This window comes from Eulemur rufifrons, chromosome 16, assembly GCF_041146395.1.
Source record: "Eulemur rufifrons isolate Redbay chromosome 16, OSU_ERuf_1, whole genome shotgun sequence".
Classification (NCBI taxonomy): domain Eukaryota; kingdom Metazoa; phylum Chordata; class Mammalia; order Primates; family Lemuridae; genus Eulemur; species Eulemur rufifrons.
Genome location: NC_090998.1, coordinates 73,258,277 through 73,273,245, shown reverse-complemented (window position 1 = coordinate 73,273,245; position 14,969 = coordinate 73,258,277). Strand labels below are relative to the sequence as shown.

At 41.3% G+C, this 14,969-nt stretch overlaps 1 protein-coding gene and 1 pseudogene across 1 annotated transcript in view; both read left to right on the top strand.

Annotated features, from left to right (window-relative positions):
* Positions 1–14,969, top strand: part of TMCC3 (transmembrane and coiled-coil domain family 3) — a 268,149-nt gene that overhangs the window by 175,260 nt on the left and 77,920 nt on the right. The gene's annotated exons all lie outside the window — the stretch shown is intronic.
* LOC138397762 (U7 small nuclear RNA) lies at positions 11,048–11,105 on the top strand (annotated as a pseudogene).

Genomic DNA, 14,969 nt, shown 5'->3' with positions numbered 1-14,969 from the left:
GTTGCTGCTCTTGGCCTGTCCTGAAGGTTTTCTGCTGGGTTAAGGATGGAGCAGAGAGGGATAGGTAGCGTGCCTGGAAGAATGAGCCACCATGACCTGTCTATGTAAATGCACTTTTGCTCCAATTCCAGCACCCACTTGGGCCAGGCCCTGAGTTAATATAAGGGGATATCCAAAGATATATGACCTTAGAAATTCACAGAGCAGATGGCAAACTTGTACACATTGCTACAGCATATGGCAACATGTGGTAGAGTGAGAGCTCTGGAGTCTACCTGCCTGGCCCAAGTCCAGTGCCCCACTGCCCTTTCCAAGTACTTGACCTTTCCTGGCCACAGTTTTCTCAGCTATGAAAAGGAATAATGGCATGTTCACATGGAAAGCATCGTGACGATTAAATGAAATAAAAAGTATAGAGCACTTCACACAATTCCTGGCCTATAGTATGTGCTCAATAAGTACGGTCATTATTGGTGTAAACAAAATATCATTTGTGGCAAGAGGAAGGAGTTACTCTTAGCAATTGGAGAAGACTTCTTTGAGGAAGAGCATTTGACCTGGGCCCAGAAGGGAGGAATTTCTGTGGGAGAGGAGGGATTATTCTATCCAGCAGCGGGACATAACCTGCAAAAGCACAAGACGGGAGAGGCAAGGCACGTGCAATGAATGGTGAGTAAGGCAGAATGGCTGAGGTTCAGAGAGGGAGGGAGCTGGAGGAGGAAAGACTGGTCAGAGTGATTTGTGGAAGGTGGAAGGTCTCAAATGATGATGGTCATCATTAATCTCCTAGTCCACACTGGGTTGAATACCCAGTAAATACAAATTGCTTTTTTTTTTTTTTTTTTTTTTTTGCATTTATGATACTTAAGATCCTAGCTAGGACTGCACTGAATGTCAGAATAATTCCCTGGATGTTTCAGGAGGCTGCACACATTACTCAGTCCTGAAATTACTGGACTTTCAACTCTTTCGTAAAACATGAGCGCTTTACCAAAGGTCTCTGGTCCCCCGTGTCCCTCCGCTCCCCCGGCCATTCCTAGCCACAACCATAGGATCCTAAGCAGCTCGGAAGACAGTGCTGGTTTGGGTGTTACTGTCCTTGGGCAGTCCAGGGCCCCAGGCCCTAGGGGGCAAGAGGAGGGAGAGCCAGTTTCTTTTCACAGAGTTACAAGAGGGTGCCCAGAAGGATTGCGCTGAGCTGAGCGGGTGATTGTTGCTGTTATCTGGGTGGATGTGGGATTCACTCACTCCCACGCAGAGGTTCTCAGAGCCCAGAACGTTACACAAGTGAAACTCCTGATGCATTTGGTCTCTGTAACTCTTAATCCACCACCTCCAACCGCATTCAACATTTTTAATATTTGTAACATACAGTGATGGCTGAAGAGTGGGACTTGAGTGTTTTAAAATTAAAAGAGGATAAAAAGTAAAGTCCTCATGATTCTCTTCTGTCTTTGACCTTCTAATTGGAGAAGGCCATATCTATGTCTCCATAAGAAATAGACAGGGAACTGGTACGGGGCTGGAGTCCTGTGTAATCTTGCCCTGCCTGAGTGAGGCCTGATGTCAGAAGTATTTAAGGGAGAGTCTTGAAGCTTAGCTGGTCTGTAATTAGACTGGCTGTACTGGTTTTTCTTTGGTTAGTAAATGCACAGGCCACAAACACCTCTGTGGCAGAATTTGGGTACAGAATTGGAACATTGTCCAACCCAGAGCAAGCTGAAAGTGATCAAACTGAAAGTATGTTACACTTTGAGCATTTTCAAAGAGCAGTCATAGCCACAAGCTTAGGCCTGGCTTAACCTGATTCGCAGTAAATCTGCTTCAATAGCACCAGTTGCAATAATGAAAGTAAATATGCAGGTGTTTCTAAATATATATTTGGCATTGTTAAGCTATCACTGAATTTTTTTTAAAATTCTGAATCATTTGGTGAATGTTTGTACACGTATCCACACAGGTTGCTTCCAGGCTGTGCACATTATAAGTATCTCTTAATGCTTACCTTCTATCACAGTAAATACTGGGAATACCCTGCATTTGTAAAAAGGGCTTTTACTGACTCCGTCTCATCTGAGTTTGCCCAGAGCCAAGAGAGGCATAATAAATATCCCCTTGATCCACAGAGGACACTGACACTGAAGTTGGGTGACGTGCACAAGATGACAAAGCTAAACTGTGGCTGGCCCAGAAGGAACATCTGCCTGTGGGTTCTGCGTGTGGCCCTCTTAACCACACTGCTATGGAATAGTATGGCTTGATTGATTTTTCTAAACCACTGATTTTCAACTTCCCAAGAAAACCAGAGTAGACCATCTTTTTGTTTCTTTGTTGACCCAATTACACACCTTCTCTTCTATAGATTTCCCTATCTTCTAGGATGTGGGAAACAGATTTTATGCATAGCCAAAGATTTTTTTTAAACCAAATTTATAAGCAAAATCTGAATTTCTTTGCAGCAGGAAGAAGAGAAAACAAATAGCTGATCTATACTGATTGCTCACATAGACATACTAACCAACACTCTGAAAAGGGTTTGGGTTTTATAAATTCAAATTATTTTGTTGTCACCTCAAATAAAACCCTCCTTGGACACCCTCCCTCCACCTCTTTAACTATAGCCCCGTCTTCCTCCTCCTCTTCACAGGCCAACCCTGGAGGGAGTCGGCTAACTCTGTCCTCATTTCCTCACCTCCCTCTTGTTTCTTCCCCCGTCTGGACACTGCTCAGGTTTTTGTTAAGGTCATCGGTGGTCTCCAGGTGACTCAATTCAGTGGACTTGAGTTTTTAGGACTCAATGTTTTCCACTCTTAGCAGGATTTAGTACACATTGTGACGTTGGGATAGTTACTTAGTTCTCTAAATTACTTGTGAAGTGGGGGTAGCGCCTTCCTCATAGGACTGTAGCGAGGTCTGCAACGAGATAGTTTGTGGGAAGTGGTGAGCACAGCGTCTGCTACAGTGATAAGCAACCAATAAATGCCAACCGCTGTTCTTATCGGCATGCTCTTCCTTTGGCTTCTGTGACACTGTATTTTCTCCTTTCCTCCTGACCTTCAGTCCCTGCTACTCCTCTATGCTATCATGAAGTGTTGGAATTTATTTGTTCTACAATTATTTAGCAAGTGCATATTTCATGCCAGGACGTTTTCTTGGCTCTAGGGATATAGCAACGAACACAATTAGATTGCTGGCTTCATGGAGTTACATTTGGAAGCAGGAAGCTTTAAAAATTACTATATAATATGCCAGATGATTATATATATATGGTATAATATAATATACATCATAATTATATATTACATACATATCACATATGTATATAATATATAATAATACTATTTTATGCTACGTAACAAAATATGTGAGATGATATAGATCATATCAGATGTTATTAAGTTTTAGAAAATAGGGAATTATTCTAAATTGAGCGTTGCGATTTAGAATAAGATGTTCAGGGAAGTCTTCATGGATTGGCTGGGATTTTTAGAGACCTGAAGGAAATAAGGGAGTGAAACGTGTGGAATATCTAGAAAATGATCATTCCAGGCGAAGGGAACAGCAAGTGCGAAAGCCCTGACGTAGTGGTGTACTTGATCCATCTGAGGAGCAGCAGTAAAGCCAGTATGGGGGGAGCAGAGCGAGCCCTGTTAGGGGCCTGGGGTCAGAGAAGCAGCAGGGGGTTAGGAGAAGGGCAGGACACGTCCTGTGGCGTTTTCTGCCAGAGTAAGCCCTTTGTAGGGGGCCGGGGTGGAAGCAGGGGGACTGGTTCAGAGGCTGCTGAGCCCTCCAGCATTTCTCTGCATCTGTCCCAGACCCTTCTCTCCCTGTTTTGCTTTCTTTCCTAGATAATACCTGGCTGGACATAGCATCTGTGTTTCTACAAGTCCCAAACTGAAGTCTCGTGCTCCTGGGTCTCTCTCTTTTTTTAATTTGAGACAGAGTCTCGCTTTGTTGCCCAGTCTAGAGTGCCGTGGCATCAGCCTAGCTCACAGCAACCTCAAACTCCTGGGCTCAAGCAATCCTTCTGCCTCAGCTTCCTGAGTAGCTGGGACTCCAGGCATGTGCCACCATGCCCGGCTAATTTTTTCTGTATATTTTTAGTTGTCCAGCTAATTTCTTTCTATTTTTAGTAGAGACGGGGTCTTGGTCTTGCTCAGGCTGGTCTCGAACTCCTGAGCTCAAACAATCCGCCCGCCTCGGCCTCCCAGAGTGCTAGCATTACAGGCATGAGCCACTGAGCCTGGCCTCCTGGGTCTCTGTTGACCTACAACCTTACTCGTCCATCTGTTTCCATCTATATGTGGGTGGCTTCGTACGTCCAAATGCACCTGTGCTTCACGCCCTCCAGCTCCTCTGGAGTCCCACATTGCAGTGAATGGCACCACCACCGACCAGTTGCTCAGGAGTCCTCTTCATAAAGTCCCTCCTTTAACACCTCACATCCAGGGACAGCCTGGGGTTAGGAGAGGGGCAGGGCACATCCGAGTCCTGTAGTTTCTGTCCACAGGCATCTCTCAGATGTACTCTGCAGCCACACGAGTCCAAGCCTCTGTCACTTCTTGCCTAGACTACAGGGGTCGTCTTCTAATGGGTAATTCCACATCTATTCCGCCTTCCCAGTTGCAACTGGAGTTGTCAGGTGACCTTTTGCACAATGATGTAGAACTCTGTGAGGAGCAGTGAAAAAAATTCTTTCTGAAGATGTGCCTTTGTCACAGTGGGGCAGCCTTTCAAGTTAGTAAAAGGGACACTTAATAACATCTGAGGTGTTTGCTCTCGAATGACAGCACGGGAGTGAGCGCGCCCACTAATGTTTGCGTGGCCAGAGTGCTCCAAAGGATGCTTTTGCCCCAAATAAGAATTTCAGTGTCTTTCCTTGACTGCAGGAAGCCTATTTCTGTTGGTTTTGAATAATAGTTTTGTTCGTACATCCTGCTACTTGGAGTACCCCGGTACATAATTAGGGAATTTTTTAATTTAAAAAAAAGTGGGTATGGTATGTTCACTTTTTTATTTAGTTTTACCAGGAAGAAAGCTAATACATCAGACAATATGATTTCACCCCAACAGTAGCCAGTGTGATCTAAAACAACTACAAATAATAATAACAATCTGATCACATGACTCTTCCAATTGATGGTTTCTAGTTGCCCTGGCAATAAGTTCTAGATTGCCTCCTCTGGCCCTCTAGGCCTTCTACCATCTGGGACTTGGCTTCTCCCTGCCCTATGCCTTGTCCTTTCCAGCTATACGAGATTAATCTCCATTGCTCAGGCGAAGACCACTTTCCCTTCGGTGGTCGGTCTTTGCCTCTTGTGCACCCTCCTAAAAGCTGTTCTTTCTCTAGGCCTCAATGTAAGGGTTGTCAGGGAATTGTCAGGGAATCCTTCCCGATTCCTGGATCTGGGTAGGTCTCCCAGATGATACATGTCCACTGTCTGGTTTGCTTGGGTTTTGATGTAAATGTTAGGTTGTTTCTTAAAATGTTTTCCAAGTAGACGTTGAAATTGCCATTCTCATTAATTTGGTGATCCATTTGACTAACGGCGGAAAGGTATAGCAGTTGTGTGAACTATAATGCTTAAAACATGGAAATAGATGTTCAGAGGGAGTTGGTGAAATAAGGGAACAGGAAAGCTGAAATAATCCTGTGGCTGTATGTATTGGCCTTTTTATGGGCTTCATGTCATGATCTAATGACCTCATGTGCCTAATCCAACAAAATAGGGTTTCTCACAATGTAGGCCTGAATGAATACCCATAATGTGCTTTCCCTGAGTTGGGGGGCCGGGGATGTGTCAGGGTACTGAAAAGAAAAAGTATCTTCGCAGACCTCCCCAAATTAACAAGGTTGCCATCTGAAGCTGCAGACACGTTACGCAGAGTCGGTTCCTGTGGTACCAACGTATTTTACCTGCTGTGTGGTAATGTCCGTGAAATGAGGGACAGGGTTCCAGTTTCCACTGGGGGAGGAAGCACTCGAGCCCTGCCAGAAGTTTCTTCCCTTTCGAAGAGGCTTATCTCAAGCTTAAAGACTTCAACTTCCTTTTCAAAGACATGGCTCCTTTTCTTCAGGAAATGTGTGTTTCTACGGGGATACCAATGGGATTTAAGATGCTGAAGGAAGTAGATTTGATTTACCGAGTATGCCCTTGGCAACCGAGGGAAGAGTGAAAAAGAATAATAACCAGGCTTGCCAGTATACCACTCTGGATTACAGAACTGCACCAGGGTTATTGTGCCTGGAACTTTTTTGTTCTTTTAAAAACACTGCCTAATTATGGACATGACGACATAAAAACAAAAGAAGCTCATTTCCTTCCCGGTTGCTGGTCTACTGAGGATGACCCAAGGGCAGACTTAGATTTTCTCAGCAATTCAAAGGAAAATTGAGTATTATTAAAAAAAAAGAGCTTTAACCTTAGACTCTAAATTGTGCATTAAATTTGACCAGAAGGACACAAAAAGTCGGCTGATAAATGTTACCTGCTGTCTTCTGAAAGCTAATGTTATGTATGCCCCCGGGCTCCCGTGAATAGTAATAGCACAGGCCCTTTGAGCTGTTTTTATGTCAGCGGTAATAGGTCACACTCTTACCTAATCACTCATGCAATTCAGAATTATCATATGGGGGTTTAAGGTTGACTTTTATGTCCACAGCACTTTGGGTCAATAGGTGTGAAGCATTAGGTCTCATTAGCCCTGTGGTCCAACTGTGTTTTTGGCAGCAAGTTTAGTTGTAGGTGAGTAGTTACCAAACTACACCAAATAAGTATAAATTATTTTTTCTCTCTGCCAAGGAAAGCTATTTCTAATTAACAGCTTCACAGAAATTGATCACCAGGACACAAAGTTCTAAGAAGTTTTCACAGCTAAATATGCTTGATATGTTTTTAATGTACATTCTATACTTTCTTATTTGTATTTTTTCTTTTACCTGGGAAATGTTATATAATGAAAAGACTTAGGCCAGATGCGGTGGCTCACACCTGTAATCCTAGCACTCTGGGGTGCTGAGGTGGGGGGATCACTTGAGGTTAGGTGTTCGAGACTAGCCTGAGCAAGAGCAAGACCCCGTCTCTATCAAAAATAGAAAAAACTTAGCCGGTCATGGTGGCGCCCATCTGTAGTGCCAGCTACTCAGGAGGCTGAGGCAGGAGGATCACTTGAGCCCAGAAGTTTGAGGTTGTAGTGAGCTATGATGATGCCACTGCACTGTAGCTGGGGTGACAGAGCGAGACTCTGCCTCAAAAAAAAAGAGGCTTGGTTTCTGGTGTCAGGCGGTCTTGAGTTTGAATCAGTTACTAGCTGATTGATTCTTATACCTTTTCGTGTCCCCCTCCAGGAACATTAGGTGATGGGCATGTAAGATATACTTAGTAAGTTTCCTATTCACTTAAGTGTAATGCTAAAGAGTACTGCATTACATTTTTATTTAAATAATTGCATTCAAAGTAAAACTCAAAAGATTGTAGAATTTTTCACCACTGACTAATTAAGGTCAAACAGCCAGGATTTCACTTGATTTGCATCTAAATATGTATTAATTCATACTTTCTTAAGTAAATGTCAGTTATGCCGCCAAAACAGAAACCAATAACAATCCAGAGATTGAATAGTAAGAAATAAACTTAGGATTTTGAGAAGCTGTTGAATCTAATTTTGTGTAATACCATTATAAATACCAGTTTTGAACCTAATAATATAACTTGGTTCTGTTTATTTTTTTAGAAAGTATAGGGAAATGGAAAAGGATTGGTCTGTGGTTTCAGGCAGACTTGGGTTAAATCAGTTACTGCGAGTGACCGTGGGCCAAGTTTCCCAACTCCTCTCAGTCTTAGCCCCACTCTCCTAAGCTTGCGACACGGATGCTCGCTGCAAGGTGTGTGTTTGTGAAAGTGCCTAGACACTGACCTGGCACTTAGCAGGTGCCCACAATAACTGTGGAGTCTCTTTTCTCCTGCCTCTTCCTCCAGCTCTGCTACTGAGTAGCAAGTCATTTTATATATCTGTGCCTCTGTTTCCTCATCTGAAAAAGAAGGCTGGGCCATAGGCTCATTCTGAAAAGTTCTACAATTCTAGGCTTTAAAAATATAAATACTTTTTTGGCCGGGCGCAGTGGCTCACGCCCGTAATCCTAACACTATGGGAGGCCGAGGCGGGAGGATCGCTAGAGGTCAGGAGTTCGAGACCAGCCTGAGCAAGAGCGAGACCCCGTCTCTACTAAAAATAGAAAGAAATTAGCCAGACAACTAAAAATATATATAGAAAAAATTAGCCAGGCATGGTGGCACATGCCTGTAGTCTCCGCTACTCAGGAGGCTGAGGCAGTAGGATTGCTTGAGCTCAGGAGTTTGAGGTTGCTGTGAGCTAGGCTGACGCCACGGCACTTGAGCATGGGCAATAGAGCGAGACTCTGTCTCAAAAAAAAAAATTAAAAATATAAATACTTTTTAGAAAATGGTTCCTACTTGGAAAAAACATTGGTACCATACTTAGAAGTATAGTTGATATGTAAATGAAAATATCTACAGATCATAAACTGTGTCCATTCTTAATGCTAAAGATAAATTCTCCTGAGAGCAAGTGAATTAGAAAATCCAAAAAGCATTAAAAACTCCTTGCCTTCACCTTAAAAGAGCAACGGAATTCCATATCCTACAGTCTTGAAATGAGTAAATGGAAAGATGTAAATATTTATTGGAATGAGAGTGGAGCAGAGAGGAGCTCTGCTTTGTCTACCGGTGGGTGGTAACACAGCTATGGATCATTGTTTGCACTGAGCATTTAATAATCCCATCTGTTGAAAATGTATATTTAGAGGTATTTTGAAATTGCTATAAGCTACCTAGAAATTGGCAAGGAAGTAATCCTGGAGAGATTCCAAACTCTGCAGTAGACAAAAAAATCCTGACATAAATCAATATGTAATTATAAAATCCCATCTTTGCCCATAGCTCTTTAAATGTGTTTACTTAGGCATGATACAGACTTTTAACACCAGAATCTGGGACTGTAGAATCCTTTGCTAGCCTCAGGTTTGAATCTTTGGGGATACTGTTTATTGACTTGAGAAACCCACAGAGGATGGGAGAACTTACTCCTGTGCATTGTCTCCACTGATAACTCGGTGTGCTCACTTGTCTCCCAAGTCCTTTTAACTAGATTGTATCTCATTTCAAAAATGAATCACTGGGTTCTGTAAAAACTTCATACTTCTTTTTCCTTCCTGTTGCCTATTTTTCGCACCAGAAACTTGCTTGGTCAGGCCTGCCCTGGTGGCTCATTCAGAGAAGCAGCATTGTGTACATTCCCACCCCTCAGGAGTGTGTGTATTTTTCTTACTAAACTTCCTTTTAAAATCTCCATTCACCATCTTCCCTCGCCCCCCATCTCCTCTGTTCCTCTCCCCACACTCTGCCTGTCTGTCCATGTATCCCGAGACTGTGCACGTTTCTTTCACCCAGAAGGAGAGCATGTTGAGAATTGTCACTGCTCAAAAGAAGAAAAGTCTGAGTATTTAGGAGGAGCTGTTAAAGACATTTAATGGGTCATTACCTCTTTAATTATCTGTCTTGATGAAATTCTTTACGTAGCTCCTAACTCTGTCTCTGTGTAACATTGAAGTAGGAGTTGAAGAGAGTTCCTAATCAAAATGAACTGTTTTCAACAAAAGAAATCAGAGTTTTATTTTCCCAGGGATGTGGAGTTTCTCTGTCGGTTTAGAGATAGATCTTTTATCTTTCGCTTCCCAGCTGCTGCTCCTCCTTGTCTTACAGTACAGCTGCTTCTGTATATCTGCCAAGTTAATCATCACACGAGAGACGTTACAGACTGAATTGTGCGCCCTAAAATTCGTATGTTGAAGGCCTAACCCCTAGTACCTTAGAACATCCTGCATTTGGAGATAGGGTAGTCTTTAAAGAGGTGGTTAAGTTAAAGTGAGGCCATTAGATTAGTCTCTAATCTGATATGACTGGTGTCCTTAAAAGAAGAAGAAACTTGGACACACTGAGGGACACCAGGGGTGACCATGCATGGAGGGACGACCATGTGAGGACACAGTGAGTAGGCAGTCGTCTGCAAGCCAAGGAGAGAGGCCTCTGAGAAACCAACCCTGCTAGCACCTTGATCGTAGACTTGCAGCCTCCAGAACTGTAAGAAATTAAGGCCCCTAGTCTGTGTTTTGTTAAGCCAGCCTGAGAAAACGAATACGAATAGTCATAGTAATACCATGTCTGTGTTATGAGATCACCACAGGATCAACCAGGAAAATTCAAGATAAGGGATCTAGAAAAATGGGCGAAATGACTCTCTAGCAGGCTGTAAACTCATCTGAAAGATGATCTAACGTGTGTGATATGTAATATATTTGAGACATTCTTTTTCTATGGAAGCCCAGTTTTGGGGTTTGGGCCTCCCTCCAAGTCAGGGAAGAAATGTCATGCAGGCTCAGGCATCCAGAGGTGGAAGCAAACCCTGTGGCATCCAGAGAGCGCCATCTGCACGTGATGCTGATGCTCTGGATGTCTGACACGTGGGGTTACTCTCTGAGTAACTAACCGGCTGAGATGGGGTGAGCGAGGGTGATACTGAGCGTGCTCAGTTAACAGCAACCCAGATGGAGGTGAGTGGAGAGGTGCCGTTAACAGCCCCGGAGCACAGTCTTTGTTCAGCTGGATTCTGCTTTCAGCTTTATGGAGTTAGCTTCAAAGAAGCCTTTAGAAGTGTAATACTTTGTACAGTAACTGAGTCCCTGCACGTACTTGATGGCCTCCACCTCTGTCCTAAGCTTTATAAAGCCACAAGTGACTTCTGCTCCATTCATTACATTAAAGAAGGAAAAAAATGTGTTTTACGTACATTGTTGTCTAGGCATCTTCAAGATATGTTTTTAAAAACTATCATTTCTGTTCTTTTTGTATTTCTATTGATTTATTCCTATTTATTTCTATTGATTGGGTAGGAACAATGGATATCAATATATAATTTATGTTATTACATAGTCCATTTGGAATTCTCAATAATACAAGATGTAACATAATAGTGTTACAGCTCTTTTAGACTTTGTCTAGGTTTTCCGGTCCTCTCAGAAGACCTCCCACCCCCACACAATTCGAAAAAAAATTCAAATAAAAAAATTTAAAAAAAAGAAAAAAATGAAGAAAGAAAAAATATAAGAAAAAAATATATATAAAAGAAAATGTGACATAATAATTTTTAGATATGAAACAATTACACCTGAATTGTATATTTTGGTTTGGTGTTCAGACATCTCCCACAGTTTCACTTTTTTCCATAAGAACTACCAATTGTTTCCTTTCCCCACTGATTTGTAGGTTGTGCTTCCGTAGATGTGTGAGTCTACCCTGAGCTCTCTCTTCCTTGGTCTGGACCTTATTCCCAGTCACCTGAACTTCATTACCGTTGCTGATGCGATGTGTGGCTGTCTGATCAGATCTCACCCTGCCTGCCCCCACTCACCATATTTTCCCCCAAGCTATCTTTTTTCTTCCATTGAATTTTAAAATAAGCTTAATCAAGTTTTAGGAACAACTCTTTTTGACTAGGTTCTGTTTCATTTATTAATTGATTCAGGGAAAACTAACATTTGTTTGATGCTTACTGTATCTTTCCCTCCATGAGTATGGACTATCTCAATATTAGTTTTAGGCTTTCTTTCGCAGAGAAATGAATGTTTAAGACAATGCCACTACACACACCATATTCAAATCCTCAAACATTTATGGAAGGATTTCCAGTGTAAGAACCATGTTGGGGACTGATGGATTTTTAAAATGAGCAAGTGAGTCCTCTATTTCAAAAATATTATGGTCTACTAGAGAGAGGTGTGGTAGATGTACATACAGTTTACTGAATATAAACTAGACTTTGATAAATACTATACTAAAGTTATACATAAGATGCTACCAGAGGAGGAAGATTAATTTTGATCTGAGAGATCACTTGGGGGAAAGAGCTATATAAAATACTAGTATTAGTATGTTTATTTTATATAAGTCTCATATTTTATGTAATGATTGTAGAGAATACTTGTCAGTCTCTGTTTTCATATTTTGGTAACTAAATAACAGTGGGCTTTGTGGTTTATATTGATATGTAGTCATAAAAATATGAGATATTTTACATTTTTTGTACTAAGTCTTCAAGGTGTAAATTAATTAAAATTAAGTAAAATTTAAAAATTCAGTTTTGCTATACATCTGATATAGAGCTAATAACCAGAATCTATAAAGAACTCAAGCAAAATAGCAGGAAAAAAAATCAAACATCCTCTTTAAAAAGTCAGCAAAAGACATGAACAGAAGATAGACTAATAGCCAATAAACATATTTAAAAAATACTCAGTATCTGTAATCATCAGGGAAATGCAAATCAAAACCACAATGAGATATCACCTAACTCAGTGAGAATGGCTTTCATCCAAAGTCCCAAAACAACAGATGCTGGTGTGGATGCAGAGAGAAAGGAACACTTACACACTGTTGGTGGCACTGCAAACTAGTAAAACCTCTATGGAAACTAGTATGGAGATACCTCAAAGAACTAAAAGTAGACCTACCAGTTAATCCAGGAATCCCACTACTGGGTATTTATCCAAAGGAAAAAAAAGCCATTTTATCAAAAAGACACTTGCAGTTAAATGTTTATTGCAGCACAATTCACAATTGTAAAGATGTGGAATCAACCCACTGCCCATCAATACATGAGTGGATTAATAAAATGTGGTATTTGTATGCCATGGAGTACTATTCAGCCATAAAAAATGGTGAACAAACACCTTTTTTAACAATCTGGTTGGAACTGGAGACTATTCTCCTAAGTGAAATATCCCAATAATGGAAAAACAAACACCACACATTCTTACTATTAGATTGGAACTAATCGATCAACACTCACATGCATATATGGAAGTAAAACTCAACAGAAATAAAGCAGGTGGGATGGGGGAGGTGGAGATGGGTAAAATCACACCTAATGGGTACAGTGCACAATATCCGGGTAATGGGCACACTTATAACTTTCACTCAAACCATACAAGAGCAATTCACATAGTCAAAACATAAGTACCCCCGTAATATTCTGAAATAAAAAATAAAAACCCAGTTTCTTAGTCACAGTAGGCATGTTTTACGTGCTCAGTCACCACATGTGACTAGTGTCTACTATGTTGGACAGTGCAGCTTTAGACAATCATTTATTGTACAAGTAATCTTTATATCTAAATGAGGGAGAACGTTTAAAGCACAGTATTTTGAATAGGTGTTCCTGGACTGGATTTTTGAATAATCTGTATTCCAATTGATTACATCTAAAACATTCTGATATTTTTGGATTGAAGAGAGTAAGATTCCATTCGTAAAAGAATTAGATGGTGGCCGGGCATGGTGGCTCACTCCTGTAATCCTAGCACTTTGGGAGGCCGAGGTGGGAAGATTGCTTGAGGCCAGGAGTTTGAGACCAGCCTGAGAAGAGCGAGACCTTGTCTCTACAAAAAATAGAAAAATTAGCTGGGCATGGTGACATGTACCTGTAGTCCTCAGGAGGCTGAGACAGGAGGATCACGTGAGCCCAGGAGTTGGAGGTTGCAGTGAGCTATGATTGCGCCACTGCACTCCAGCCTAGGTGACAGACGAAGATCCCATCTCAAAAACAAATAAATAAAGGGATTAGATGGAAACAGTGACAAATGAGAAAAGCCTCCTTTCAAGTAGAGCATAGAGAATAGTTTTGCAATCAGGAGCATTAGGAAACATCAGTGAAATTTATGGATTGTCTGCCTATTTAACTGGAGCAGAAATTAAAAGTTGAGCTATATTAACTGATCTGCCTCGTCTTGAATCTTTTCTTTGTTTTTTCTCTTATTACCTCAAAGGGTCACTTTTCGGGGTTGAAAAGGAATATTGTTTTTAACTCCAAATGACAAATTCTGCTAATATTCTGAAAAACCGACATACTGCATTCCTGATAACTTCTGCTTGTTCCTCTGTATATGTGTGGTAAGTGTGTGTACATGCGTGTGCTTGCCTGCTGGGTACCCTGTACACACCATATTAGATACTTTAAATCTTGTGCCTGGTACAGGATTGTTCTCCTTTTGTGAAAGACGTGTCTTCTAATGGAAGGAAAATCAATGGAATGTCAGAAATATTAACTGGGAGTGCATCAGCCACAATGAGAAATAATAGAACTATAGAATACCTTTCAAAACTGTCAGCTAGGACAGTGAGTACTTCTAAATACTTGGAGGAAATTGAACCTTCACTTCCAAAGTGATATGAGAATTGACTTCTCATTTTGTGAAACTTGAAATGCAAAGCCAAAAATCTAGAAGTGTTTGGAAAAGAGAAAAGATTTACAGGGAGCCTTCAGATGAAGGGATAACATCATGATGATATAATTTTGAATTTCAAAAGCCCTGTTTGTTTTCTTTCTTCCTGGGAAGAACAGAAAACAAGAGGCTTAGAATACAGAAATCATCTTCGTGAGATTATTAGGAAGAGTGGGTGTTCATTAAACTGTTCAGGAGAAGCAGGGAAAGGTTGGGCAGGGAGTGGTCACAAGTCACATTCACATGAGTTAAATGTTTTGGGAGGGACATACAACAGTGGAGTTTCCAGATGCATTGAGGTTCTTCCCCATTCATATTCTCAGTAGCGCAGCATAGACTTGTAGCCAAGAGACAGTTATTGTTTACTGGGTGCAATTATCCCTGTTCTACAGCTGAGGAAACTGAGGCCTATAAAGATTAAATACATCATCCAAGGATATACACCTAGTAAATGAGCTTTGGAGTCAAAAACACCTGGAATTTGGGCTCCAATTTTGCCATTAATTAGCTGAGTACTCTTGGTCAAATCACTTAATCTATTCAGACTCCCTGGTTGCTACTCAGTAAAATGGGAAAATAATGGCACCTTCCATTATAGAGATGGCAGGGAAGG